General features: G+C 40.7%; 1 protein-coding gene across 1 annotated transcript in view; it reads right to left on the bottom strand.

The window, feature by feature from the left end:
* Positions 1–26,980, bottom strand: part of LOC137502699 (uncharacterized) — a 156,666-nt gene that overhangs the window by 75,490 nt on the left and 54,196 nt on the right. Inside the window, exon 2 of the mRNA XM_068229681.1 lies at positions 4,057–4,153. The gene's annotated coding sequence lies outside the window, so the exon portion shown is untranslated. The remainder of the gene's footprint in view (positions 1–4,056; positions 4,154–26,980) is intronic.

The raw sequence follows: 26,980 nt of genomic DNA, 5'->3' as shown, positions 1-26,980 counted from the left end.
CTAGGACACACATGTATCTTAGTCATCATTAGAGCCCGGAAGTTTATGCTTTCATTTTTGCTAAAATAGGCAGGAAAATAAGCACTTGACCGTTTGGAAATAAGCAGTAACAATTTTTAAATAGGCATTTATAAGACAAGAATGGGGAGTAAAACAATAAAGATGCTTTAATGTAAGCCGCATAACACACATCTGCATCACATTTTTGTACTTAATCTTTCATCATTCTGAGGATGGGGATGATAGAATTACGTCAACGGTATCCCCCGTCTGTGGTAAGAGGAGGCAACTAAAAGGGGAACCAGGGCGTGCGGTTGTCGACCACGGTTCCGCTCTCTGTGTCTGGCGTTGCTTTCACTTAAGTCAGGTTTCTCGATTTACATTTCCTGTCTGACCTCCCTTGGTCAACTCTTGTTCTTTTCCGACCCCAACAGTATTAAATTTGCGAGGCACAGGGAGTCTTTTATTTTAGCGCTCTTCGTAGGCCTTCCCTTTCTTTTGCCGATACCTTCATTTTTCGAAGTGTCGGACTTCTTCCATTTTCCTTCTGATTATTGTACTCAAAGGTTACCTCTCGACCATTTGGCTTGTGGAGTTTTCAGTAGAGGTTTGTGTCATATGAAAATATCGTTTATGCTCGACGATGCCGAAATATAAATATTATATGCCAGAAAACTGAATCTTAATGAGGCTCATCATAGTTCACGTTTCATTATGATACAAGTTCTCCACCAACCAGAGTTCAGATTTTCATTATGATACAAGTTCTCTACCAACCAGAGTTCAGATTTTCATTATGATACAGGTTCTCTACCAATCAGAGTTCAGATTTTCATTATGATACAGGTTCTCTACCAATCAGAGTTCAGATTTTCATTATGATACAGGTTCTCCACCAACCAGAGTTCAGATTTTCATTATGATACAGGTTCACTACCAACCAGAGTTCAGATTTTCATTATGATACAAGTTCTCCGCCAACCAGAGTTCAGATTTTCATTATGATACAGGTTCACTACCAACCAGAGTTCAGATTTTCATTATGATACAAGTTCTCCACCAATCAGAGTTCAGATTTTCATTATGATACAGGTTCTCTACCAATCAGAGTTCAGATTTTCATTATGATACAGGTTCTCTACCAACCAGAGTTCAGATTTTCATTATGATACAGGTTCTCCACCAACCAGAGTTCAGATTTTCATTATGATACAAGTTCTCCACCAACCAGAGTTCAGATTTTCATTATGATACAGGTTCACTACCAACCAGAGTTCAGATTTTCATTATGATACAAGTTCTCTACCAACCAGAGTTCAGATTTGCATAATGATGCAACTCTTTGACCAGTTAGGTATGCATAGCATAGCACCTGCGCTCAACGCACTAGCTTTGCACATGTTTCCAAAGTCAAACATGTCGGACACACATATTAACATCAGTGCACCTTCTACTTCCAATATTCCACAACCACACGGCACATTCCCGCAAATTCACTTCACCAATTGTACAATAAACAATGTGTATTTGAAATAAAGCTGGGTTATGATAACCTTCTATCAAAGCTTTGAAAACATATGACATTGTCAAGGTCTCTGATCCACTCACGGAAAATGAATAACCCAGCGCATGCGTTCTGCGCTCTGTTCGGTAAACTCATCTGTCAAGCGACATCTCGACAGAAATGTATGAGTATTTTAAAAATAGAGTTATAATTATCGTCGAGCATAAACAGTCGTATACAGCTCGCCTATAATGGTAATTAAGACACTCGTATGGAAATTGTAAAACGAGCGAAGCGAGTTTTATATACATACTCATGTCTTAATTATTGCCATTAGAGAATTGTTGCATAATGTACTATTATGTAAATGTTATTTTGTATGTATTAAGTTAAACATGTTTTCTTTGTTATTAATACAGTACATTGGAATTATATTTTTTCTTTCCATTGATTAATTTTAATACATAAATAACAGCCGAAAGTATCCACAACTTAAAAAAGGCAAGGCATTAAACTATCAACTAGGCTACGGAAGCTAAATTAGGCAAAAATGGAAAAATAATAACTGGTCCTACCGTTCCCAAACGTACGGAAACATGTTTGATTCTATGTGACACTTTGATATATTCACGCAGATAAATAAGGCAACTTGCCTGACTTTCGGGCTCTAGTCATCATTATTTCCTTAGTTCTTGTTTTATTCTTTCTTATTTCCTTTTGCGTCTTGCTCCATGGCTAAATGGATAGCGTGCTGGCCTTTGGCCACAGGGGTCCCGGGTTAGATTCCAGGCAGGGTTGGGAATTTTAACTATAATTGGTTAATTCCGCTGGCACCTGGGCTGGGTGTATGTGTCGTCTTCATCATCATTTCATCCCCATCACGACACGCAGATCACCTACGGGCTTCAAATCAAAAAGGCCTGCATCTGGCGAGTCGAACATGTCCTCGGACACTCCCGGCACTAAAAGCCATACGCCATTTCACTTATTTCTTTTTGCCACACATTTTTTCATAATCATCATACACTAACCACTCTCCTCTCAATCCTACTGTTCTCTTCACTTCCTTGTAGTCTTTACATCCATTATTTTTATAATGTGTACCCTCTGACAAAGTCTCTCATCAGCAAACCTATCATTGACTTACTTGACTTGACTTAATTCCTCTCGTTCCCACTGGAACAAAGGGCATCCGTGAAACGTCTCCATTGTGGTCGTCGACTTGCCAATGCTTTAACTTCCTTCCAAATCTTTCCTGCTTCAAGAGCCTCCTCCTCTACAGTCCTCTTCCAGGTCTTCCTAGGACGACCCCTTTTCCGTGCCCCTTGCGGAAACTACTATTGTTACGTTTCGAATTTTAGCTTGAAATCTAGTTGTCACCATTCTGTCTGAAATGGGACTTCATTCAATTAAACTGTTCTTGGATGTTCCAGTTAGCAACATACCCACTCCATTTCTCCATTCATCACCCTCCCCAGACTGTCTAGAATAAATAAATGTGTTCCCATTTTGCGTCATGATCTCTCCAAAATCGCACCACCTTACTTCACTTAAACCAAGAATTTCCAAGCCATAATTTTGCATCTCTTTCTCAACCTGCTTTAGTTTACCTTCTTCTGTCAAAGTTCTAACATTCCAACAACCAATTCTCATTTTCCTTTTTGGGCCAAAGTTCGTCATCGAGATATCCATCCGGTTTCGTTTCACTTCAGTTTCTTTAATAAGTGAATTTAGGATGTGCGAGTTATTAGACCACAGCACTCGAGCTTGGTGGTGGGGCTGCCACCTGAGCCTCCAAGCTTGCCGTTTTCTGTAGGGGTTGTCTCCCTTAGCCTTTGAAGATCCCTCTTCACCACAAGGCAGTGGTTTCCCCCATTTCTTCAACCCCAAGGGAAAAGGGTTGCCTCGTCTGCCAGACTTGCCGTTCCAAAGGTCCCCTTCTCCGCCGCATCTGCCATTGAGGACTTCACCAGAGCCCCGATAGCCGTCACTTTTCAGGGGGCCTGAAGGGCCTTCACAGCTACCGTAGCGGTCATGGGGCACACACAGTCTCCGCTGTACATCACCCCTACAGGCAATCCCCTACTTCATGCCGTTGCCCACCTCCCACGACGTGGACGAGGGGTTGGACTTACGGGAGGCAAAACCAATCATTAAAAATAAGAACTGATTTGACATGAGTATTTACAACTTCTTTCAGCTCTCCCTATTTTTTTCGACAATTTGCAGATTCGTTAGTTTACTAGAGCGGGGACGATTTCATCTGTCGGTCATTAATCATTTCCCCAGAGGAGTGCGACAGGCTTCGGCAACCGATACAGTTCCTAACCAGGCCGGTAGATGGGGGCTTCATTCATTCCATTACTGACCTGGTCGAATGACTGGGCTGTGCATTTTCATTTTTTTTATGACGATGATCATGAAAATGACAATACACTCATTAGCGGACTAACAGAAAGAAACATCTAGAAGTTTTAATACGTATCGTACAAACTAAATAAGTCAGTTTATTACCCAAAGGTTAAGTGTGTGTGTCTTATTGTCATACTTACGTGAAAGAGCGACACTCACTTCCATCACATTTCAAATCCCAGCTATAAGATTCGAGTCCACATGCACAGTCAAGTTTGACCTTTCCTGAACGATTTGCTGAAAGAGAGAAATAATAATAACAATAATAGTAATAATAATAATCCACCTCAGTGGTATACTGGTCAGTGGGATTAGCTGCCATCCATGGAGGTTCGGGTTCGATTCCCGGCTATGCCGCAAAATTTGAAAAGTGGTACGACGGCTGGAACGGGGTCCATTCAGCCTTGGGAGGTCAACTGAGGGGTTCGTTTCCCTTCTCAGCCATCCTGGAAGTGGTTTTCCGTGGTTTCCCACTTCCCATCCAGGCAAATACCGGGGTGGTACCTAACTTAAGGCCACGGCCGCTCCCTTTCCATTCCTTGTCCATCTCTTTCAATATTCCCATTCTCCACAAGGCCCCTATTCAGCATAGCAGGTGAGGCTGCCTGGGCGAGGTATCGGTACTCCTCTCCAGTTATATCCCCCGACCAAATGTCTCACGCTCCAGGACACTGCCCTCGAGGTGGTAGAGGTGGGATCCCTCGCTGCGTCCGGAGGAAAAACCAACCCTTGATGGTAAATAAATAAATAAATAAATAAATAAATAAATAAATAAATAAATAAATAAATAAATAAATAAATAAATAAATAAATAAATAAATAAATAAATAAATAATACCGGATTAGTTGGCCGCGCAATTAAGGGTCTCGTAGCTGTAAACTTTAAACTTGCATTCGGGAAATGGTGGGTTCGAACCCCACCGTCGGCAGCGCTGAAGATAGTTTTCCTTGGTTCCCCCATTTTCTTACCAATCGTATGGTGGGACTGTACAGTACGTTAATGAAGGCCACGGTTGTTACCCTTCAAATCTTAGCCCTTTCCTATCCTTGCATCATTGAAAACTTTTGATGTTTTTGTGCGATGTTCAACCAATAATAATAATAATAATAATAATAATAATAATAATAATAATAATAATATATTATTATTATATAATATAATATAATATAATATAATATAATATAATATAATATAATATAATATAATATAACATTATAATATATTATTATTATTATTATTATTATTATTATTATTATTATTATTATTATTATTATAAGGCCCCATGTATCGTGTGCAAACATTTTGATTTGATGTCACTTAGATTGCCAGTGTGTCAGTTTCGACTTTCCCTTTTACTCTGGAATGTTTGCCACAAACAGCCTGTGATAGACAAAAGGAATGCAGCAACATTTGTTCTGGGTGATTTCCAACAAACGAGTAGTGTTATGAAAATCTTGAAAACTCTCGGTTGGGAAGACCTGGGAGTAAGGAGACGAGCTGCTCGACTAAGCGGTATGTTCCGAGCTGTCAGTGGAGGAGAGATGACGAGAAATGACATTGGTACACGAATAAGCTTTAATGGAGTTTTCAGAAGTAGGAAATATCATAATATGAAGATAGAGTTGAAAATAAAGCGAACGCAGTGGTAAAAAGGAACTGAGAATTGGAATAGTTTACTGAGGGAGACATTTGATACGTTTCCAACTTCTTTGAAATCATTTATGAAAAGGCAAGATAAACAACTCATAGGGAATCCGCCACCTGGGTGACAGCCCTAAATCCAGAGCACTGAGTGATTGAATGGATACGAAAATATACTTACTAACTTACTTCCTCGTCATGGATTAGGCTAATAGCCTGTTCTGACCTCGGATTTCATTCCATATCTTCATAGGACGACCAATATCTCTTCTTTCCGTAGGATGGTATTCCAGGGAAAGTTTTGGGATTCTGTTTTTATCCATCCACATAACGTGGTTTTTCCAATGTATCCTGTTTTCGAATATAATTTAATTGTTGTCTTATCTCTTAATTTCGTATTTTATCTTTTAGGGAGTATCCTTTCACTGATCTTAGGAATCTCATTTCAGATGATTGTATTTTATTCCACCCATGTCTCACTTCCATATAACAAAGTTGGTACAGCCATAGTCTTATAGAATTTAAGTTGAGTATCTTCTCTTACGTTTCCTTTCAGTGTTCGGCGAGTTGTCCCACACATATATTGAAATCGATGAAGCTCCTTCTTCACCTCGTACTTACTTCTTCGATTACATTTATATTGGCGGTTTCTCTTTCATCGCTCTTGAGGTGCTTCATTAACTCATACGCCATCTCTTGCCTACGAAAATATTAAAACCCTAAAATATATAGGGTGTAAGATATTTTTCTTTTACAGTGGGCTTCACGTCGCACCGACACAGATAGGTCTTATGGCGACGATGGGAGAGGAAAGGGCTAGGAATGGGAAGGAAGCGGCCGCGGCCTTTATTAAGGTACAGCCACAGAATTTGCCTGGTGTGAAAATGGGAAAACCATATTCAGGGCTGCCGACACTAGGATGACGTTTACACACAATCAAGTCAGTGGTGGCTGGTAACCACATATTGTTAATTATCTCGCAAGCGGCTCGTTTGCGAACGCATGTTTACTAAGACATTTTTTCTTCTAGTATCGTGTACTTACAGCTGTTTTAATTATGGTACACCCTGTATATCAATTTTCTTCGTGTCCAATATTACTTTTAGAATGTTGTAATAAATAACTTTTCTTGGTGAAATCCTGGTAACGTGGCGTCTCATAAGAAAGGTAGTGACTGAAAGAACGATAATTTATAACTATCTGGCACTTCAGTCGCCGAAACTAACTTTGAGTAATATATTTATAAACTTCCTGAAAGAGAAAACATATGATAACAGTATTATGCTTGACAAAGAAACAACTTAATTAACATAGAACGACATGTAGAGTTGTAGAGAACGAGTAAATGCTGGGGTAGAAACAAAGGGCATCATCAGATTCTATCTAAGTATTAAACGGAAATAAACATAAATATTTGAGCGTGATTTGATAGAATCTGATGATGTTCTTTCAAGAGCGAAACAAACATAAAAAGGAATGAACAATTATTATTATTATTATTATTATTATTATTATTATTATTATTATTATTATTATTATTATTATTATTATTATTATTATTATTATTATTATTATTATGATTATTATTATTATTATTCATTCATTCATTCAACTTCGCTACTCGGCCAACTAGGGATCACGATAAGCCTCACCTCACATTCTGGCATTTGTTCATCTTTCGCTTGATCCACATCGTCTTCATTAGCTCACTGTGTTTAGCACGACGTTCTTCTGTCCATTTAGCACCAGCTGTCCGTTTTTCGTTCCGAAAAGTCCCACACGTCTTGATGGCTGCTCTGAAAATATTTCGGTCTTGTGCATCTTCTGCTTGTAGGCCCAGTTCTTTAATTTCTTTCTTGACATTAACGTACCATGGCATTGCCGCTTTTGATTTTGAGTCAAATATACTGAAGATACGTTTCGTCCATCGAGAGTCGATCATCCGTCGTATATGACTGTAGAAGCGAACTCTGCTTGTACGCATTGTGTCCGTGATCTTCTCTATCTTAGAGTATACTTATTGCCTGGATTTTCTAATGTAGATGCCATTTTTGTAGTTTGGGCCAAGTATGGTGTGTAGGATCTTTCTTTCTTTCCTCTCTAAATCCACAAGCAAACATTTCTCGGACAGGATAAGGCATTCAGATGCATACAGCGATACTGGTTTGATGGCAGTGTTGTAGTTACGAATTTTTGTGGTCAGAGAAGAGCACTTTTTGTTGTATATGTTGCGGGTGGTTTGGAAAGTGACTTCCATTTTCTTGATTCTGGCTGCTATGGCATCTTTGTCAAGTCCAATTTGCTGAATCCATTCCCCAAGGTATTTAAATTTACTAACACGGTTTTCGTTCCATATTTGGTGTTTAGTTGTGCCGTATCATCTTTGATATTTGACATTATTATTATTATTATTATTATTATTATTATTATTATTATTATTATTATTATTATTATCATAAATATTTGAGTGTGATTTGATAGAATCTGATGATGTTCTTTCAAGAGCGAAACAAACAAAAAAGGAACGAACGTTGAGCAATTATTATTATTATTATTATTATTATTATTATTATTATTATTATTATTATTATTATTATTATTATCTTTGTTATTTTCTTTCTTTGTCCGATAGAGTCTTTTAGGGGCCACATGACGATTTCAATGCTTCATTCTTTCATGTTCCTTCTTCTTCCTCTCATACTGCTTCAAATGATCAGATTTTTTCCTCCCCTCGAACAATTTTGAACCTGTTTTCTTTCCCTCCCGACCTTGGAATCCTTCAATTTTTAACACTTTCTTTCTAAAAATCTATTGCTGCTCTGTTGCTGCTTTTCCTCTTATATTGTTTCTTTCCAAATCTTTCTTGACTTTATGAATCCAGGTAGGTGTTGACTTCTTGTTCCAGAGATATTTGAAGGTCTGTTTGGTTAACCCGTTGTCAACCATTCTGTATATGTCCAAAGAATATCAATCGCTTCTTTCAGATTGTTTCAGTTATGTTTTCCATGTTCCGGTATATTTCTTCATTAGGCTTGCTTCCTGATTTTGAGAGTTCTCTAGTTCTTACTACTCCTGAAGGGGGAGGCGGGCCTCTTAGACAGTGACATCTCTCAGGCCAGGAGATTTGTTACGGTGAAGGAGATGCCCGGAGAAGGTGAGAGGGTTGACGGCTGTGGCCTATACAGGGTCTCATAAAGAATGAACCGATTTCATCAAGCTATATTTTCCCAACAGTCAGTAGTAAAAGATTAAACCTAAGACACATGTGTTTGACTGATATTTAAGTTTAGTGCTGAACCCATAATTCTACGATGATAAAATATTACGGATAAAATTTTGCAGCTACAAATAACTTTTTGGCTCAGCCATGTTTTATTGCGAGATTGTCTCACCCGTGGGACAAAACTCACCATAGCGAGCGAGCCACCCGCTCGTGAAATGCCGGGACACTTCGGTTGATTTCGAGTACTGACTAATTTAACAACTTATTAAAAACCACAACGAGAGATTTTGGCAACATAGTTAATCCAGGAATAAAGGATTGAAATTATTAATAAACATTAAATGAAGACAGAATCCACAGGGTGAATTTAAATATAATTAAGCCTGGAGAGAATCTGACGTTTGTACTGGCGGATTTGCGACACGTGCCGAGGTCATATCCTAAGAAAGCGCGCGAAGTTACATGCCAGAAATAAATTTATTACGCCTGTTGCAAGTACGAGAAAAATGTAAAAATAATACCGTTGTGAATTGTAATTCTGTCTTAACTTTTGCAATAAATTTCAGGAAGATTGGTCCAGCGGTTGTGAAATTAGAGGATTGCACCACCCGACTGTTGCTGTTAACTTGTAGTGAACACCATGCGTTCCAGTAATATTTTCGCAACCTATCCAAAGCAACTGATAGTCAATTTGGTTCGATTAAGGGTCCATTCGGCGAGTGTTCCCATATCCGACACGGTATCAGACTGATGGATAACCTTAATTAAATGTAATTCTGGAATTCTACTTGTTGAAGATCAGATTTTCCACGGATCGTGTGGATTAATTCTCAGTTATCGTTTGGATCAAAATGGTGCCGGTTTTTCAGGTTTTATTTCCGTTTTTCTAGTTTTCGCTGTCCACTAATTTGTGATATTTTCTATTTTTCCTCTGAAGAAAGTTCTTCGATAAATATAAAAAGACATTCACGCATTGCAATGTGCTTGCATTTAATTATTAAATAATTACAAAAAAAATTTGATGAATAATTTTATAAACCTAACTTTTGCCTTTGATAATTTAATAAAATTTAGTAAGCACATATTTGCTTCTCATTTCAAGTAGTTAGGCTCTCTTCTGAACGCCATCGTTTGGTCAAGATCGTGACGTAAATACACCCGCTACGACCCCAAAATTTAAGAGTTCGATATTGCTCTATTGCAACAGCTGGCCGACCAACAATGGCACGGTAAGTTCAAGGGTACAGTGCTACAAGTGTTCAATATGACCACCACCAGCAGCACGGACCACACCAAGGCGATAGGACAATTCCTCCCGAACGCGTTGCAGCATATAACAATCCACTGAGTTGATCAGACGTGTTATCCCCTTTTGAAGGTCATCCAGTATAGAGGGTAGTGGTGGAACATAAACTTTGTCCCTGACGTATCCCCACAGGAAGAAGTCGCAAGGAGTGAGGTCTGGGGATCTGGGAGGCCATGTGATTAGAGCACGATCCGTGGCAGTGTGTCGACCAATCCACCGTTGAGACACTGTTTCATTCAGGGGTGGGAGGCGCGGAGCATTCTACTGACTACTAATAGAAATGTGAGGCCACGCCCTTTGTAACGACATACGACTCGTTCCTCTACGTGGCTTGAGTACGTCGCAATAAGCCTTCGAAATCGGTTCATTCTTTATGAAAGACCCTGTACTAGGAACTGTCCCGGCATTCGCCTTAGTGCAGGAGAATGGAAAACCAATACACACACAACTGATTTTATGTCGCACCGACACCGATAGCTCTTGCGGCGACGATGGGATAGGAAAGGCCTAGGAGTGGGAAGGAAGCGGCCCTGGCCTTAATTAACGTGCAGCTCCGGCATTTGCCTAGTGTGAAAATGAGAAACCCCGAAAAACCATCTTCAGGATTGCCGACAGTGGGGTTCGAACCCACTATCTCCCGGTGAATGGAAAACCATCGGACCGAGTATTTTCCGTATAATTTTTCTTCATAGTAGGCTACTTCTAATTTATTCAGCTTGTAATTCAGTACTAGAAATTATTTTTATTTCTTACTTACCCAAGTGGGCTTCTGTTAATGTGAAAGCAGCGAAGAGAAATGAAAGTAAGAAAGCGTACTTCATGGCTCTCTAGCCCTGAGCTACGACTAACCAAGCACAGATGTTGACTGATACACTGATCGTAACAGGGAGTATGCATGATGATGAGCATAATTAAAGGGCCCGGAAGTTAGGCAAAATGCCTTGTTTTATTTGCGTAGATATATCAAAGTGTCTCATAGAGACAAACATGTTTCCGTACGTTTGGGAACGGTAGGACCAGTTATTATACGCTTAATTAAAGAATAATTCCTTATGTATAAGTTATGCTCATTAATATTTACAAACTGATTTTATGTAATTAAACTATTATAAAAGTAATCTTCATGAACGACATGGGCAATAGGCAAATGTATGTCAATATTACGACGTAGGGAAATATTGCGTACACGTAAGCTAGAGCCTTGTCATGCCACATAAAAGGCGGCTCAGTGTTGCGAGTCACCGAGCAGCTATGGTATTCAGAGAAGGCGGTAGGCTGGTCCCACCGTAGGTTGTACTGAGAATGGTTTTTCCGTTCCTTTCCATTCTCCTCACTAAGGCGAATGCTGGGAGAGTTCATATTATAGGCCACGGCCTCTCACCCTTCCCCACACCTCAAATCACCGCAACATATCTCCCGACCTGAGAGAGGGCGTCATCCGCTAGGAGGCCCGCTGCACCCCATCAGAGTATGGAACGAAAACTTGTAGTAGTACTCAGTGGCGTAACCCTAGGGCCTGGAAGGGCTGCAAATGCAGGTGGTCCCAGTACTCAAGGCGGCCTGCAGAACCGAAAAAATTAACAAAACAATACATTAAATAAATATACCGTATAAATAAGTTAATTAATTAATTAATTAATCAAGTAAGTGAATGCCTGGTACTAAACTAGAGATTAGAGAAACTTCAGGTACTATAAAGAAGATGATGATGATGCTTGCTGTTTAAAGGGGCCTAATATCGAGTTCATCGGCCCCTAATGGTACGAAATGAGACGAAATTGAATGACAAATTAAAAGTCCAAAATTCTCCACTGATCAGAATTCAAAACGTGAGGACGAAGAATGAATGAATGGAGATGAATTTAAAACAAACAGTGGATGTGACCCGCAATGCCTTACATTCATAGATTCTGACATAAAACAATAGGATTACTGACCAAGGGATTGCTGCTATAGCATAACATTGAATCGATGATGCTTGCAGTCTAAAGGGGGTCCAAAATCCAAGTTATCGGCCCCTCATAACGGTACTTATCGCTAGGAATGTAGAACCATGGTATTTGAACTGTGGTACTAATCAAAAGTAGCAGAGACTCACGGTATTCCACACATTATGGTACTACTCACAGGTTATGAAATTCGACATATACTACAGAACTATGGTTTTTCTCACATTGCGGCGCCATTTACAGGCAACGCAACCCTATGGTGTTCAGCACATAAGAGTACTAACCAGAGGGATCTTCCCCTATCCTGTGGTGTTCTTCATATAGTGGGTACTAATCATAGGCAAGGCAGAACCATGGTAGCTATCATCCCATGGTCCCGCTCATATGGTGGTACTAATCACAGGTACTGCAAAAACCGACCGCACGGTGCTCCTGTTTGCTACTAATCACAAACCTATTTCGTACATAATATAGTGGTACTACGCGCAAGTAAAAGCGACCCATGATGTTCTCCGCGAGGTGGTACTAATCACAAGTAGTTTCATGGTTCTAAGACAATCATCCCCTCATCCCCTTTTAGTCGCCTCTTACGACAGGCAGGGGATACCGTGGGTGAATTCTTCGTCTGCGTCCCCCACCCACGGGGGGTTGTGTGTTTGGTCCGCGAGAGGTATTTTATTTCCCTCAAGTCCGCCGGCAAGCCTGTTAGGACCCCCCTATCCACCATCTGGGACGCGCCACGTGGGAGTATCACTTCTCCCTCTGCTACGCCAGCGTAGTAGGTTCGTGGACTATAAAGAAGAATCATGAGAAAAATCTTAGGCCCTGTGAAAACAACAGAAGTATGGAAATTAAGATCCAATGATGAAATATAGAGGAACATGGAAAACATAACAGAAAACATAAGAAAAAGGAGATTGCAAATTTTTTGGACATACTTACATAATGGATGATTCCAGATTAACAAAAAAAAAAAATTCAAGCACCTTTTGGTCAAAAAGGCAACAACTAGCTGGATTCAAGAAGTAAAGAAAGATTTAGAAAGAAATAATATATTAAGAGAAGAAGAAACTATGGGCAGATAGATTTTTAGAAATAGGGTACTAAGTATGGAAGGATTCCAAGGAAAACCGAACCAGAAACCTAGTGCGAAGTGGTCCGAGGAAACAGCATAGTGAAAGGATGAAAGAATATTGGAAGGATCGGAAGAGAAAATAACAAAGTATGAAGGACTGAATTAAAATTAGCACGTGGTCCTTAGCAGGCTTCATTGGAAAGAAGAAGAAGAAAAAATCAAGTAAGAACAAAAGAAGGAATTTTCCTGAGAAGACAGCAGGGCCAAGTATCCTATCAGATGGAGGCGATGGTACAAACCAAACTGTGAACTCTACCAACACCAAGAAAACCTCACAGATGCCATCAAAAGAAGACGGCTGGCTTTCTGCGGACATCTGTATAGAATGGACACCCACAGACAGGCTGTCCTGTAAGATCTTCAAAGTAGCCAGCAGAAGTAAAACCACTGGAACGCTGTGGATCCAGCAGGTAGAGAATTATCTGGCAGAAAAGGGGATACGGTCGGTGTTATTCTACCGCCCTCACCAACAGGGGGAAGGGATCTGTAACCTTGTTTTACAACGTATTTTATGTGATTACCCCCAATGAAAATCTTATCTTAATACCTGTGCATTTGCATGATGGCCGTGAGGTTCTTTCAACTCATCAACATAATAATTAAACCTCACACACAACATTCCACACTACCGCCATTCCAATTACATGCAGGTTCATAGAATATGGTGGCAGTAGGAGCAAATCTTTTTTTTTTTTGCTAGGGGCTTTATGTCGCACCGACACAGATAGGTCTTATGGCGACGATGGGATAGGAAAGGCCTAGGAGTTGGAAGGAAGCGGCCGTGGCCTTAATTAAGGTACATCCCCAGCATTCGCCTGGTGTGAAAATGGGGAACCACGGAAAACCATCTTCAGGGCTGCCGACAGTGGGATTCGAACCCCCTATCTCCCGGATGCGAGCTCACAGCCGCGCGCCTCTACGCGCACGGCCAACTCGCCCGGTGAGCAAAAGATCCACATTGGTCGACGCCACGAACAAATAGAATTTTAATTTTTTTAAAAACTACTTTGTACAAAGTAACATCATCTGCAAAAGGATTATCTGTGATTTCTTGAGGAAAAGTCTAAAAACTAACGCATTTTGAATCTCTGAACACAGCATCGGTGCACGTATCACGCAGCGTACGGGAATTAAATTCGAGGTTGCGGCGTGGTAAAAATGTATCAAAGTGTTATCGAGGATTATGTGAAGCCTGTGGCAAGAATGCATTATTACCGTATAAGACGGTTACATGGTGGATCAAGGCGTTTCATGCAAGTCGGAATGCGACTGCAATGGTTGCATTGGGAGATCTTCGAAGACCCTCCATACTTACCAGACATGAGACCTTTTGACTTCGACCTGTTTTCAAAGTTGAAGGCACCCTTCCGAGGCCGCCGATTTGCTGACGTGGCATTTGTACTCCGCACAGTAGGGCGCTCCGTCGCGGTCATTAACAAAGAACGCCTTGCCAATGGTCCTCAACGGCTTCCCGACATTTGGCAAAAGGTGATATACTTTGCGGTTCGCTACATTAAAGGAACGTAATGCAATTTTACTTGTTAGTTCATTAAATTGCGCTCTATCAATATTGATGCTGGCCTTGTAGAGGACGAACACTGGTTGCCATGGTCACAATGGTGTCGGAGAATTAATGACGCTCATTCCAGATTGCCTCCCAGCCAAAAAAAAAAAAATAAAAAAATAAAAAAAATAAATCACAGCTCTAGCCCTTAGGGCAAGCAACTCAATGTCGAAAACATCCTAGGGATATGAGCTACGAAATTAGGTAAATGAAATATAATAAAGTATGAGAATATCTTCTTTATTTACTCCTAAACATTACAATCCTTTTTTTAATAATCGTTATCCGGTCAATTAACCACGGCCGACTCAATGCGTCGCTCTAGCTAGCTCCCGGCGAGGGATCCAGTCGGCCGTGGATTAGCTTAAGCAGTTTGTCTTTTGCTACCACAACGAGCGCTAATGTGAGTCAAAGCATTGTTTCACCGTTGCCTGCGTGATATCTCGTAGGCAACGGTTTCACTTAAGCACCACTACGAGCGCTAATGTGAGTTAATGCATTGTTTCACTTAAGCACCACTAGGAGCGTTAATGTGAGTTAATGCATTGTTTCAGGTGAGCACCACTATGAGCGCTAATGTGAGTTAATGCATTGTTTCACTTAAGCACCACTATGAGCGCTAATGTGAGTTAATGCATTGTTTCAGTTGAGCACCACTAGGAGCGCTAATGTGAGTCAATGCATTATTTCACTTAAGCACCACTACGAGCGCTAATATGAGTCAATGCATTGTTTAACTTAAGCACCACTAGGAGCGCTAATGTGAGTCAATGCATTGTTTCACTTAAGCACCATTAGGAGCGCTAATGTGAGTCAATGCATTGTTTCACTTAAGCACCACTAGGAGCGCTAATCTGAGTCAAAGCATTGTTTCACTTAAGCACCAGTGCGAGCGCTAATGTGAGTCAATGCAGAGTTTCACTAAGCCAATATAACTACATTCGGTCTGGACATTTTTCTAAAAGTCAAAAATGCCTGAGGGTATTAAACCAAGGAACCCGTTACAGAAAGAATGATGTAAATAAGTCAATTTGGCTAGGATTTGAATAAAAAAGAAAGAAACAAGCGATTTTAGGCTGTTTTTCCGGAACTGCATTTAGGCCAGAAGTGATTTCCGAAATATACTTTTTTTTAGTTTGGTAGAGCTATCGAAGACTCACAGTTTGAAACCTCTCCGGGTCCTTTACCCCTTCCACTTTCGGCACAATTGAGGAATTTTTTTGATTTTACGTTTTTCGTTGTGTATTTGCTAAGAAATATTTTCTACATCAACATGTCCGTGTTAAAGTATGGCGATAAGTCAGAGTAATGAACCCTCTCATTAGTACACGCAGGTTTACGGATGTTTTTCAATATTATGCTATGCGCTGGCATTCGTTTTTACCATGGGACTGTACATTAGTTGTTGTCAAAAGGTTAATACGAAGAAAGTACAGAACATATTGAACCATTCTTTTCATTACTTAATAGGCGATATCTAACGCAATTGTAATATTGCGCAACATGACGCTAAATATAAGGGCGCGATGTTGTATAGAACGCGGGAGCTTGGAGGTGATTCCCTAGGAAGGGTGTGACCATGCATGAGTGGAACAGAAGATATGTTGAAGAAGGAAAGAGAGATAAGACTTTTGTTTTGGGAGGTACCATGCCACTTTAACAACATTTAAAGCGGGAACAGTCAGGTTCACCACGTCACGGGAATCGAGTGATATCTCCTCTCCCTGAGGGTTTTCTAAGATAATAACATGATGAAAACTATCTCCAGAATTTTAGGAACCTAATGATATGTTTAACGCCATTAATAAGTAACGAGATTGATAACTTCGCGTTAATACAACCACCGTGGGAAGCTGTTTAGGGCTGCATACCAAACTCAAGAGTGTTTGGAAGGAGTTCACCCGGCGTGGCTTCGCTTTTTGCTTCCTATAAGAGATGAGAGATTGGCAGGGAGGCATCTCATTCGACGGTAAGATTGGTGCTGGTGCGTGCCGCGGGTCTGTCTGTGTTATTGCGTCATAAACCATTGTCTAAAACAAGGACTAAGATTACTTATGGAATGTTTGCGATAATTTCATTTGAACTGTAGATATGTGAATAATAGTTTTCTAGTGAGATTAGATTTGATTCGCCATAGTGTGGTCATGAGCGTTAAGTGTAGTAAAGAGTTCGAGTTCGAGTGCAAGAAATCTTCAAACTGGTCTTCGGGAAGACACCATCAGAATAGAGCCACCTACGGTGATTGAAACAAGAAGATCGACCCAGGACGACCTCGTCACCATGCTTGGCTGAAATGGCATGGCCGAGTTCTGAAGGAGAGAGGAGAAGGTCACCGAATATGAGATAAGTGAACCAAATCTGTAAGCATGTGGTAGGATTGGCGACAGTTACACAGAAATTTAGTAATTAAGTATGTAAATATTAGTAGTTGAGCCCTCTTGGCAATTATTTATTAAATGTAAAGCGCACAATGTGCAAAAACAGTTTTTGTACAGATGGTCAACTAGGCTAATGCCATTCTTATTATTGAGGTTGTCCTCATTTTGCAGTTTTGTGCATGGTATCTTTCACAATGATCGTTGCACAGGTTACATATACAGTCTTCGTTCGGCTGGTCGAAGTTTTTGGTTTGGCAGAATCTGTGGTGAAATACATGAGTGGTGTAACGTGTAATTATGTGCCGTAGCTCGTAATTTGCTTGCTTCCACTCTTCCGTCATTATAGCGTCCGTGGAATAGAAGTCGGACCAAATAGCATTCCTTTTCTCGTTTAAAGTTTGGCGTGCATTCTCGTAGGGTTTGGTGTTTGGTAGACAAAACTGTGTTTTGATATCGTCAATGAAGTAGTCCTCCTTGGTTAGAACGTATGTTAACCTTGAAGGGGCTGACTTCCCAATGCCTAGTATTCTCTTGAGATATCGGGCCTTGACTTTTTCTATTGTCATCAGGTCGCTGAGTGTGAGTTTTTCCCAGGTGATGCTAATCCCATAGGTTGCTATTGGTGATATGGTTGTCCTGAACAGTAGCATTGCTGTACCTAATGATATTTGTTGAGGTTGTTGAATGTTGTAGATGGCTTTTATTGCTTCGGCTGCTCTTTCTTTGACATGGATATTGTAGGATGTTAGAGTAGTTTGGAGGGTGACACCAAGGTACTTGAATTTCGGCACTACCTCTTGGCAATTAGAATACGGCTTGATCATAGCCCATCAGGCTATTTATCAAGATGGCTTTTAAATCATTAATGTTTTTAATGTAGGGAATAGTAGGGTGCGTTATATTATTTTATGGGTGAGAAGAGAGCTAGGAGTTACTTAAGGTTATTTATTTTAGTTTTAGATCAGAATATTCCCTAGTGTTTCGTCTTCAGGTTAAATCTTGTTGTAAGTAAGGATCATTTTGGAAAGCTTATCACTCTCTTCTATCAGGAAGGATAGAAAGATCAGGGTAACGTAGTATCTGCATGTTTTCATTTGATTAAATTCTGTTGAGAAATTAAATTAAAGAATTAAAGAAATGAAAACCACGTTGTAAGCAATGCCATAAAAATCTCTGACTAAGTTTCACACTGTCAAAGATATAGACTCGAACCATGGGTCTGGAGGGTGTCAGGTTACGCCATACGTGTAGAGTGTCGTGATTTTATGAGAAATAGTACGGTATAGTACTGTGAATGAAATGAATTAGACACCGAGGTGGTCTGCTAAAAGAGAATGAGAATTGGTTCCTTACTTGTCGTAATAAGTTGTGTAGAGGCTCATATACATGTCAAGATAAGACGGATGTGAAACGAACTTGTGCAATAACAATCAATCAATCAATCAATCAATCAATCAATCAGTATTGATCTGCATTTAGGGCAGTCGCCCAGGTGGCAGATTCCCTATCTGTTGTTTTCCTAGCCTTTTCCTAAATGATTTCAAAGAAATTGGAAATTTATTGAACACCTCCCTTGGTAAGTTATTTTTTTAAGTTTTTTTTGCTAGTTGCTTTAAGTCCCACCGACACAGATAGGTCTGATGGCGACTATGGGACAGGAAAGGGCTAGGAGTGGGAAGGAAGCGGCCGTGGGCTTAATTGAGGTATGAAAATGGGAAACCACGGAAAACCATCTTCAGGGCTGCCGATAGTGGGGTTCGAACCTACTACCAAGACCAAGTGGTTTCGAGACCAAGAATGCAGCCGGGGCATGGTCGGTGTAAGCCTTTGTTTACGATTTGTGTGTGTATGTGTGTGTGTGTGTGTGTGTCTGGGAGTTCCTCACCCTCCTGACGACTTCAGGTCATTGGCACAATTATCGCCCCTAGGGGTGACAGCCATTTTTAAAAAGCATGCAGTAGCTCGTTTCTTTTCCTTTCAGAAGAGATTTATTTGTTTGACAGAGATTATGTTTCTTTCTTCTTGCTTGTTCACATTTATGTGTATAGAACGTGTGTGTGTACTAGTAGATTTGATCTTGATTATTAGATGGTCTGGTAATTATGAAGTTTACCCAGAGGATATGAGTTCACATCCCTATGATTTTTATGTGAAATCGGGCAACAAGTAGCTTCAGTGTTCGGTTTTATTTTAGTTGTCTTTTATAGCGTTAAGTTTTTCTGTTTATATGTAAATATCTCCCAAATGTAAGGGAACCTTAATAGTAAATTTATTTCTGCGAAACGTCCCTAATCCTAGCACCATGTTTTTATTTTGTAGGTCCAATGGTGATGTCCACCGAAGGACTTTCTAATTGTTTCATTCATCCATCCGTCAACACGTCGACATCGTTTTATTTTATCCTTGTAAATTATAAATGTAAGCCGTTTATGGCATTTTATCTTTGCGCCACGTGTGTGGCATATTGTAAAAAAGTATTGTTACAACAAAGATATATGAATTGACTATGCTTTCCCAATTAAATAGCTAAATAATTACAGAGTTCCTCATTTACAAAATTAGATTATTTGAGTAGTATTCCTGTCCAATTATACTCTCGTCACAAGAACCCGAAATGCCTATTCGCCGGTTGCAGCTATGCTGGTGTAATTTATTTTATGGACAGGTAAGTAGGTAAGTTACATAACCCATTATTGTTTTATGTGTTTGATCCGTTTATTTAGCCCTGTAGGGCATAATATGGTGCGTGTATATCCATTTTAAATACACTGACTGACAGAGCAAATGCAACACCAAGGAGGAGTGGTTCGAAAGGGATGAAAGTTGGGGAAAAAACAGAGACGGCACGGACGAATAATTGATGTTTATTTCAAACCGATATGCAGGTTACACAATGCCCACGGCATCGACTCAGTAGGATGTAGGACCACCGCGAGCGGCGATGCACGCAGAAACATGCCGAGGTACAGTGGTTCTCCACTCTCTGTCAACCATTTGCCACAGTTGGTCGTCCGTACGAGGCTGGGGCAGAGTTTGCAAACGGCGTCCAATGAGATCCCACACGTGTTCGATTGGTGAGAGATCCGGAGAGTACGCTGGCCACGGAAGCATCTGTACACCTCGTGGAGCCTGTTGGGAGATGCGAGCAGTGTGTGGGCGGGCATTATCCTGCTGAAACAGAGCATTGGGCAGCCCCTCAAGGTACGGGAGTGCCACCGGCCGCAGCACATGCTGCACGTAGCGGTGGGCATTTAACGTGCCTTGAATACGCACTAGAGGTGACGTGGAATCATACGCAATAGCGCCCCAAACCATGATGCCGCGTTGTCTAGCGGTAGGGCGCTCCACAGTTACTGCCGGATTTGACCTTTCTCCACGCCGACGCCACACTCGTCTGCGGTGACTATCACTGACAGAACAGAAGCGTGACTCATCGGAGAACACGACGTTCCGCCATTCCCTCATCCAAGTCGCTCTAGCCCGGCACCATGCCAGGCGTGCACGTCTATGCTGTGGAGTCAATGGTAGTCTTCTGAGCGGACGCCGGGAGTGCAGGCCTCCTTCAACCAATCGACGGGAAATTGTTCTGGTCGATATTGGAACAGCCAGGGTGTCTTGCACATGCTGAAGAATGGCGGTTGACGTGGCGTGCGGGGCTGCCACTGCTTGGCGGCGGATGCGCCGATCCTCGCGTGCTGAAGTCACTCGGGCTGCGCCTGGACCCCTCGCACGTGCCACATGTCCCTGCGCCAACCATCTTCGCCACAGGCGCTGCACCGTGGACACATCCCTATGGGTATCGGCTGCGATTTGACGAAGCGACCAACCTGCCCTTCTCAGCCCGATCACCATACCCCTCGTAAAGTCGTCTGTCTGCTGGAAATGCCTCCGTTGACGGCGGCCTGGCATTCTTAGCTATACACGTGTCCTGTGGCACACGACAACACTTTCTACAATGACTGTCGGCTGAGAAATCACGGTACGAAGTGGGCCATTCGCCAACGCCGTGTCCCATTTATCGTTCGCTACGTGCGCAGCACAGCGGCGCATTTCACATCATGAGCATACCTCAGTGACGTCAGTCTACCCTGCAATTGGCATAAAGTTCTGACCACTCCTTCTTGGTGTTGCATTTGCTCTGTCAGTCAGTGTATAAGAACTTGTGTTATTTTTGTGTCAAACCTTGCATAAACTATTTAACAATGTTAACAATGATGTTTTCACGGCGCGTACTTGGGCTTATGCCGTGTGAAGAAGACAAGGTGAAACTCTTTAAGTTTCGCAGAGAAGTTCGCTCCGCGTCTTGAGAAGAAAATCTCGAATGTTCACGAGAAAGACTGCTGCAATTCCGCATAAACACAAAAGCCCACACCATGTGTATATTTAAGAATGCTGGACTGCTCTTAACTCCATTTTGACTAAAAGTGAATCCATGTTGTTCATCATCATCATCATCATCATCATCATCATCATCACTGGCGTGGCAGCCCTTTGTGGGCCTTGGCCTCTTGAAGAAGTTTTCCCCATTATTTCCTGTTAAGTGCAATTCCTGATTCCAGTTATCTTTACATCCTCTCTCGCCCCTTCTTCCCACCTTCTTCCAAATTTCCTGATTCCTTCTGGCAGTGCATTAAATATTTTCTTTATCATTCTGTCATTAGCACGCAGTACATGTCCTGCCCTCTCCTACCTTCTAATCTTTATCATGTGATTCCTTCTCTGTATCACTCCTTAACCAATCCATCTCACTTCTTGAATAGTAGTAATATCTAGCCCATACTCATCCAGCTGATCGAGCAACTTTCTTAGGTTTTCTAGCTTGGTAAAGAGTTAAAACATTCCACGAACAAATTCTCAAGTCCTTTACATGTTTGCGAGGTCGTCGTAAAAAGGTAAAGCCGGCTATTTCTTCTTCGTAAGGAGAGCTTTTTTTACAGACTGGGTTGTCAGCCCACCATGTTGTTTATGCATCCATCAATTCATTTGCGTATCGTGGCTGGCGGGGTGACCTGGTGGGTGTACAAGGGAAATAGACTAGCCTATATTTCCTGTGAAGCCCATCAAGGGTTATTCTCTCAATGTCAGCACGAACGTCATAAGTTACATCACACTTAGCCTTTCATGGAGTTTATACACTGTTAAACGTATTATGATTAAGTGTTGAAATAATTACATGGAGGAAAACATTGACTTCACAATACAATATACCAGACTCGTCTAAAACTTTCTGCTCTATTGTAAGCAAAGGTTAACATTGTTCAAACAAATACTTGCATTAAAACGAATTAATAGGCGTAAGATACATGTTGTCTTAGACCAGGGATGGCAAACCTTTTCGGATTAGCGAGTCAATTAAGGTTTTGTTTATTTATTTTTACTGTTTAGTATAGCTGCCTCTGTGGTTCAGTGGTAGAGTATCGGCCTTCGGATCCCAAGGCAGTGGGTTCAAACCCGTCAGAGGTAATCGGATTTTTGAAGTGCATAAAGAAGTCCATTCGATACTATATGTGGTACGATGTCGGCGTGTAAAAGATCTCTGGTGACGTATTTGATGTTTACCCGACAAAATTAATATCTCAGCCATAGACACCCAAGAGAGTTTCGCTTTACTCGGTCTGCCATCTAGTAGGCCTAGAGCAAAACAGAACGTCAAAATTGACGAGCAGACAGCCAGATGGCGTCAGATCAAAATGTCTGCACACGGTAGCCGAGGCCATACGATTATTATTATTATTATTATTATTATTATTATTATTATTATTATTATTATTATTATTATTGTTACGGAGTTATCCGTGGAAGGCAGAGGTGAAAGAAGGTGCGGGCTGGAATGGGTCTAACTACAAAGCCGAGAAACGAATTAAAATTTCATTAAAGGTTATATTTTCAACTTAACAATTTTCATATAGACTTTCAAAATTCAACAAGTAACAAATCAACAACAAGCCAAAATGAGGTACAACGAAATCACAAGTTTTAGGGGATCATTACAAGATCCGGGCTTCGAGCCCCAAGTTTTATAATTCCTGAGCTCTCAGCTCACAACCACAAGTTACAAAAAGGGCAGAAAACCCCTAATTACATGGAGCACTTGCTCCCACCTAGTAATGTCAAGCCTCCGAGAGGCACCTTTCAAAACACCAGAAAGAGCTGACCCGCTCTCAATCTTTCAGGCCTATTAAAGGCAATACTATACTTTACAATAACTTGCCATCGAGGCACAACTTACAAGAATTAAACAGGGGTATCTCGTACCCAGCCTACAGGGACTTAAATGAAAATAATAGGTTAATTAAATGGCCCAAAATACCACGATGAATGGAGGCGTTGCTTGCACTCCTTCATGAAACCTTATAAAACCTAAGGGGCACTAGGCTGATGACACAGGGGCTATTCCCAAACAAGGCAGGTGACTCGTATGAGAAAACATTTAAGACAGTAAGAGTAGAAAATCGGTTATGAAAACGTAGTCACCTCAAATCAAAAATGAAGGGGAGCTCGAGAGGGTAAAGCACTCTCTATCCCCGATTTACAGTCAAAGTAATAAGAAAATTTTACATAAGCCGGCACTAAGTTACATTTTCCGACAGGTAGGTTACATTGAAAAGGTTTCGGACCTTCCCGGAGGGTTAAACTGCTGAGCTAGCAAGAAATGCAGATCTTAAGTGGCCATTACCTTGTTGAAGAGCTGCTGCCGAATGAAAGAGGCGCTTCCCGCCCCCTGCTATACTTCCAAACATTAAGCTAGATGTTGTTGAAGTGGCCGAGAGCCAGGAAAATCAGCAGTTTTTATACTCTCGGAGAAGTTTCGAGACCTTTCATGAATAATTAAGACACACCCACAGTGGTTTGTTGGGTAGCTTACAGTTACACGTCAAAATTGGAGAAGAAAGACCCCATTGGCTGAAAATTAATGACAGAAATTATTGATTGGCTAACTTCAAAACTGGCGGAAAGAAAAGATTTATATTGCCAACCCACAAATGAAAGAACGAAATTTAGTAAGGAACAAACTTATGAATACAACATTTCTTCAAACAAAGTTCTACCACTTCGCACCAGGGTGCATGGTCTATCAGAGAATGTCCACACTTCTTGATAATTAGTAAACAAAAGCAGTTCGAAATTAACACAGTGACATCTTCTGAGAAACTGTTGAGATAATTCAGTTTTTAAAGTTCAGAGTTTCTGCTGTAGGGGAGTACTTTAAGGTGGAAAAATTAAATTGCGGCATAGAGGTGTACCAACCGGTACAATTATTATTATTATTATTATTATTATTATTATTATTATTATTATTATTATTATTATTATTATTATTATTATTATTATTATTATTGTCTAGTGCGCCATCGGTTATTTTCCTTTAAAATCATCATGGAATACCCTCATTTGACTTCATTTAGGTATTCGATTGCATTAAAAATAAATCCATTCGACTGACAATGAATGTTTCCTGATTATATTTTGCAAACATTACTGAAAATCACATTACAAAAAATTGTAAATATTACGAATAAGATTTCCTTTAAACTAATAAAATCTGTAACAAATATGGCCACAGAATTAATTGTGACATACTTCTTTATTAAAGCGTATGTTAAAATGTTCTATGTTGGTAGATTTTCGACCTATTTATTACATGTTAAAAACTTAAAATATTTTAGTATGTTGTGAGGCGTGGTACAGAAATCGTGTGCGTGTCGCCTAGAGGCATGCTTATTATAGGTTCGCCATAACTTACTGTATAACAATGTTAACGTCTAGGGCAAAAATAATATTTAAAAAAAATTAAAACTTAGTCACTAAAATTTAGAGATCGTGTGTGTAATTAGTGAGTAATATTTAAGGTGTCCGCCTCTGTGGTGTAGTGGTTAGTGTGATTAGCTGCCACCCCCGGAGGCGCGGGTTCGATTCCTGGCTATGCTACGAAATTTGAAAAGTGGTACGAGGGCTGGAACGGGGTCGACTCAGGCTCGGGAGGTCAACTGAGTAGAGGTGGGTTCGATTCCCACCTCAGCCATGCTGGAAGTGGTTTTCCTTGGTTTCCCACTTCTCCAGGCAAATGCCGGGATGGTAACTAAAGAATAAGATAATATTTCCTTTAAACTAATAAAATCTATAACAAATATGGACACAGAATTAATTGTGACATACTTCTTTATTAAAGTGTATGTTAAAATGTTCTATGTCGGTAGATTTTCGACCTATTTATTGCATGTTAAAAACTTAAAATAGTTTAGTATGTTGTGAGGCGTAGCACAGAAATCGTGTTCGCGTGTCATAGGTTCGCCATTCCTGGTCTAGACTCTATAACAATTTCTTTATTATTTTTTATTTCTTTGCTATTTACTTTGCGTCTCACTGACACAGATAGGTCTAATGGCGACGATGAGATAGGACAGGCCTAGGGGTGGGAAGGAAGCGGCCGTGGCCTTAATTTTTTTTTCTAGGGGCTTTACGTCGCACCGACACAGATAGGTCTTATGGCGACGATGGGATAGGAAAGGCTTAGGAGTTGGAAGGAAGCGGCCGTGGCCTTAATTAAGGTACAGCCCCAGCATTTGCCTGGTGTGAAAATGGGAAACCACGGAAAACCATTTTCAGGGCTTCTGATAGTGGGATTCGAACCTACTATCTCCCGGATGCAAGCTCACAGCCGCACGCCTCTACGCGCACGGCCAACTCGCCCGGCGTGGCCTTAATTAAGGTATAGCCCTAGCATTTTGCCTGGTGTGAAAATGGGAAACCACGGAAAACCATCTTCATGGCTGCCGATATTGGGGTTTGAACCCACTATCTCCCGGATGCAAGCTCAAGCTTCGCGACCCTAACCGCACGGCCAACTCACCCGGTATATAGAACAATGTTAACGTCTAATACAAAAATAATTTAAAAAATTAAAAACCTTAGAAACTAAAATTTAGAGATCGTATGTAATTAGTGAGTAATATTTAAAGTAGTAATAGAAAAATTAATTGTATCAAAATAACCTGGATTGCAATAAATGATAACTCTCTCCCCAGTTCCTGGAGATCTGGAATCAGGGGACTGAAGTAGTGATGGGATAATCGAATAACCTCCACCCGATTATATAGATAATCGAATAAATGATCGAATAAGTTTCAAATATCATTCAATTGTATTGCATAGAATATTCGGATGCTCCAGGAATCAATTTCTTCGGTTTAAGTGTGTCGGAGTCGAATAGATGAACTCTTATTTTTACAAAAATAAAGTTACGCCTTTCTCTAAACATGTTGAAAATAAATGAGCTAATTAACTGTCTTGATAGCATCAGTTTTCATTCAATTATTTCGAAAGCATTCACTATTAAATTACTTCTTCATTCGAATGCAGTTCCGAATTAATAATCGAAAAAATAAAGTAAAAATAAAAAATAAATAAAAATATTCAGTATTCGATTGCCTCACTCATTCGAAATAATGGCCGGCTCTATGGCTAAATGGTTAGCGTGCAGGTCTTTGGTCACATGGGTCCCGGGTTCGATTCCCGGCAGGGTTGGGAATTTTAACCATAATTGGTTAATTTCGCTGGCACAGGGGCTGGGTGTATGTGTCGTCTTCATATCATCATTTCATCCACATCATGACGCGCAGGTCGCCTACCAAGCAACCGTTGCTCATCTCGAAGGCGTCCAGATTTCGACCTGTCGATTCCTCTCGGCTGTTATTCTCGGCTTTCTAGACCAGGGCCGCTATCTTACTGTCAGATAGCTCTATGCAACACATACATCTAAGTAAAAATCCCTGAACTGCGCGGGGATCGAACCTGGGGACCCCTACACCGCGGTGCGGCTGAACAGCGATTGCACTCGTGACGAGTAAAGAGAGCGGATGAGTGAGC

This window comes from Anabrus simplex, chromosome 11 (genome assembly GCF_040414725.1).
Source record: "Anabrus simplex isolate iqAnaSimp1 chromosome 11, ASM4041472v1, whole genome shotgun sequence".
In the NCBI taxonomy this organism is placed as follows: domain Eukaryota; kingdom Metazoa; phylum Arthropoda; class Insecta; order Orthoptera; family Tettigoniidae; genus Anabrus; species Anabrus simplex.
This window is presented reverse-complemented; position numbering and strand designations above follow the sequence as displayed.